The sequence below is a fragment of the Vespa velutina genome, chromosome 9, assembly GCF_912470025.1.
Source record: "Vespa velutina chromosome 9, iVesVel2.1, whole genome shotgun sequence".
Taxonomy (NCBI): Eukaryota; Metazoa; Arthropoda; class Insecta; order Hymenoptera; family Vespidae; genus Vespa; species Vespa velutina.
The window spans coordinates 5,064,257-5,069,256 of record NC_062196.1 but is presented as its reverse complement, the minus strand read 5'-3'; the positions used below and the strand labels follow the sequence as shown (position 1 = coordinate 5,069,256).

Here is a 5,000-nt window from a genome sequence, read left to right as displayed (position 1 = left end):
TTGTTTGTTCAATAATCATTTATTCAATTGAATATTCTTAATGATGACTATAATTTATATCGACGAGAATTACTTTAAATCCACGAGAAATAATTTGACTGGAGATCATTCAATGACATTGCGCATGTAGTAGTAAATTTAAATGTATGTAGATTGTAGGTAATGATAATGATTGCACTTGTCCCGTGAAAAAGACATAGGCATAGCTTTTTATTACTTCGTACTTGGTGTCGTCATCTGAAACATAGGCCCAAATTGTCCTTACGAAACAAGTGATCGTGGTAATCGCGATAATTCTAACAGGTCAGTCTATAAAGCAGAGGTCCCCAACCTTATCAATAGAATGATGGGAATTATTATTACTTATTCAAAAAAAAAAAAAAAAAAAAAAAAAAAAAAAAAAAAAAAAAAAAAAAAAAAAAAAAAAAAAAAAAAAAAAAAATAAATAAATAAATAAATAAATAAATTCTTTAAAATATTCGTACTAAAGTAATTTCATTTATGTGAGAATATCTTTCAATCGAATTAAATTAAAAGAAAGAAAATTAAATAAATTTTAAAGGTCTCTAAATCATTGATATGAAATGATATTTTATATTTGAATCTGTAATGGCGAACTTTGAAAAATTTTATTTAAAAAAAAAATATTAATATGAGATATATTAATTGCGATAAAAAGAAGAAAAAAAGAAGAAGAAAAAAAAAAAGAAAATAAGGTGATGGTTATAAGCAAACGTATCGATTAACTTCATGGTGCCTACAGACATAGGATTGGGGACCCCTGTTTTATAGGGTTTATTCATATATTTATCGCTTTAAGTGGAGAAGATTGACTCGGTGTATCCCTCGAAAATGTAGAGTGGATATTTCCGGACATTATTCTACTATATCTAACATCAAGGATTTAAAGATATCTCATTATCGAAATAAGAAAACTTTAATTTAATTGAATTTCTTTGAAAATCAAAATGATTTTAATATCAATCCGTGATCGTCATTGATTTCTAATGAAAAATTAAATGTCTCTTGATAAAAATGAACATATAAAATTTATTAAGAAAGATGATAAATCGTCGGTATTCTGTGAATAACAATCAAACGATGTATATGCGAGGGTCAGCATACGTTGGTCTAAAAATATTCAAGACGAATTCACCTCACTTTATGAGAAGAATACCGCTATTGTTTCTAGTTCCTGATGAACTCATTGTTAGTCGGGGTACTACTATGTAACACCACAGAGAGAGAGAGAGAGAAAGAGAGAGCGAACATAGTGCTTAATGTCAAGCACCTAACTCTACAGTAACTCCGAAAGACTACCGCAATTTCTTCTTTATTTTTTTCTACCCTTAAGCTATGATATATTTCTACTTGCACATTTTATAGTTATTACTCAGTATAAAGAAATTTTTCATGTAACAACATAGACATAGGTATGTATTTATTGCGAAAAAGGAAAATAAGGCAGATTAAACGTGAGAGAATATCAAATTGATCATTACTTATGTGCCAATTGATGTAATATATATACCTACTTATTATTATTTAATAATTATAAATCAGTTCGATATTTATTCGATAATATATATATATATATATATATATATATATATATATATATATATGTATATTATATATATATTATATATAAAATCGATCCGATCGAATGATTTTATAAGATTGGAAAATTTCGATCATAAAAATGATGAAAGAATAGATTTTCAGTATTATAAACGTAGGATATGGGTTATAGGCTTCAATGAATACTTTTAAATTGATCGTAGTTAATCATAGTTGAATTCATATTCGTAGGCGTTAAGTTCGTAGAGATTTCTATGGCCTTGCTCGAGTTTCATTCAAATAATAGTAGTACACAATTCTTTATATAACGATTCGATTAAAAATTTATTATATTATCGTATAAGATCAGTTTTTTAAAATACGATCGTTTCGTTCTTCCTCGACTAATCGTTGTTAATTTATAAAATATAGAAATGTGTAGACTTAACGATAATTGATCGGAAATCCAAAATATTGATACGATTTATATATATATATTTGTGTATGTGTGTATATATACACATGTATGTGTATGCAATTGTATATAAGACCATCGACAATGTCATAACTATTATTTTCTACCATTGACGATCGTAGTATCAATCATTGATAAATATATAGACGTTTATATGTAATTGGAGATAAGAATGAGAGCGACTAATTTATCGCTAAAATAATTAATGTGATTTGGTATAATTTTAACAATCGTGCTTACGATTAGAATGATCCATAAAGAACGAAAGTTGATACTTTTGATATCAGACTATTGACATATGTCAATGTCATGGAATAAGATTCATTGAAATTATTAGGATATAATTAGTCATAGAATTAAGCAATAATATTTCTTAAATAATATCATTAAATTTTTCTCATACATACAGACGTATTGACGTATATACATACATACATACACAAATACATACACACAAAAGACTCTTCGTATATTCATAAATTATTTTTTAATTATCATTTTTTAAAACGATATAAGTACATTCGATTATCATAAGTATTCGATTATTGCCTTAGGACAAACTAGAAAAGACAATATTACTTTAGCAATCGAAAGAGAATATCATCGCGTGCACGTTACTTCCTAAAAGCATTTCTAAGTCCTAGTTATCGATCGTCAGAAGCGGTACCCCCAAATGTATTTATCTGTGTGGGTCACACTTTGTACACATGGATATATATATATATATATCTTTCTCTCTCTCTTTTGCTTCTTTTATCTGTCCTACATTTATCCATCTCTATATAAAAGAAGGTACTCGTTTACACGCGCTCGAGAGAGAGAGATTTGACGCATCCACGATATAAGTATAGTCAATTACTGAATGAGGAAATCCAAGTATTTTCATCTTGAGATACATTTATATATATATACATATATATATATATATATATATATATATATATATAAATATCTTATTTTGAACATATATATGTAGATGTAACACGATTGCCATTTTCTATATGTATGTTATATACGTACCTACGCTTGTACGTACATATATGTAAATGCTTTTTTGCTATATACTCTTGCATATGTATGTATCTACTTATCTTCGTTAAATATATATATATATATTATTCATTCATTCATTCATTCATTCATTCATAAAATTAATCAAGAACATATTATATTTATCTTTCGTAATATATCGTCCTCTTTGATGTTTATATTTACACCATCGTTTTAATGTATCTATTTCATTTTAATGACGAAGATATCTGTGATCTCGCTTGTAATTTCACTAATAAGTAATACGTTCAGTTACGGACGATCATAATACGTATCCCGGCACGTTTTAAAAGTTGCAGAATATAAATCTGTGAATAAAATTATTATATGTATTTATGTACATATTTTTCCACGATAAGGAAAAAATTAAAAGGTGTTGTTTTTTCTTTTTTCTTTTTTTATTTTTTTTAATAGAAATATGTATTATAACAATGACAATTGATATATATATATATATATATATATATATATATATATATATATATACATAGTAATTTAAATATTATCAAGTAAATGTTTTATTTTGCATTCGCAAATTTTCACATGCCCTTTTACAATTTCAAATCTTATAATTTTTTCAATTCATAAAAATATTTTATTGAGTGTTTTATTCAGTCGGATTTTGAACTACAGTAAATTGTTTTGCCTTTTCAGTGAAAGATTCATTCAAATTTATTATTGCTTCTGATAATTTTAAATTGATAATCTATATTTTGAAGTTTTTATTCGTAAGAGAATTTCCATTCTAAGAGAATGGAAAACGTCAGGATTTATTTTTAATTTCTGTTATTGCTATCAATCAGAGATCCAGAATACAGGTGTAAACTTGGATTGGGTGATAAATTAACTGTATATTTATTATTCATCGATTGATCTACATCATAGATATGAAATATCATTCTGTGGTATAGAACTAGACAAATAACGATTTAAAGCATCAATTAATCGTTTCAAGGAAACAATATATGATTTAGAGGAAAATTTATTAATGATTTCTTTGATAGTGATTTTAAATAATAAATTTAATTTTGCGGTCAGATTTAATAAGATTTTGAGGATTAAATTTAAATTGTAGTTAACGGATTTAAAAATGCAGTTAAAGAATTTAAAATGGAGCTAATTTCTACCATATCAATAATACAATTGCTATTGGAAACTTCTAAAACATTATTAATTTGTATAACCTGACCTCTCCAAAGTTATAAATCTTGATAAATGACAATGATCCTTTTGAGAATACCTACATCAAACTTGATGTAGCTTGAGTGTGAGGGATAAGGTGTGATCTAAGTTAAAGTTAATCCTGTAGTTTGATTATAATTCTTTGTTGCAATTCTACTATAATATTCTCGAACACTCGTTAATGACTTTATTGCATATCTTGTTGCTATTATGCTATTTATCATAAATATATCAAAATTCTTAGTAATTTTTGTGTAGTAGAATCGATACTTGAAATGAATTTAAAAATCTAATCTATCTTCATCGTAAATCTAATCTATCTTGATCGTAAAATGTAATATTTCTATATTTTGAATTTTCTTTCTCAAGGTCAATTTTTAAGATTTCGAAAAGTTTCGTGTTTTTTTTTTTTTTTTTATATATATTTTTTTTATTTTTGTTTCTAAATTCTTATAAAATCCCATTGTAAGATTATCTTCTCGTCCAATGATAGAATTTTAAAAAGGTATTTTGAAAAATGAGAGTCCATCCTAATGTATTACCAGTCATATGTTTTTATTATCATTAATATTATATAGAAATTGTATAGAATAAATAGGAGAAAAATATTTGACTTGAAAGAAAAAAATATTATTGTGATTTTTTTTTATTTTTTTTTTTTTTTAAACACTTATGATACATATACCAGTTAAAGCGAAGTATCGTACCAGCGAAAAAGACCTCCGTTATCTCG

General features: G+C 25.7%; 1 long non-coding RNA gene across 1 annotated transcript in view; it reads left to right on the top strand.

Annotated features, from left to right (window-relative positions):
- Positions 1-5,000, top strand: part of LOC124951816 — a 12,754-nt gene that overhangs the window by 4,260 nt on the left and 3,494 nt on the right. The window contains exon 1 of the long non-coding RNA XR_007101725.1: positions 1-5,000. This exon is cut by the window's left edge and continues 4,260 nt beyond it; it is cut by the window's right edge and continues 3,015 nt beyond it. This is a non-coding gene — a long non-coding RNA (uncharacterized LOC124951816).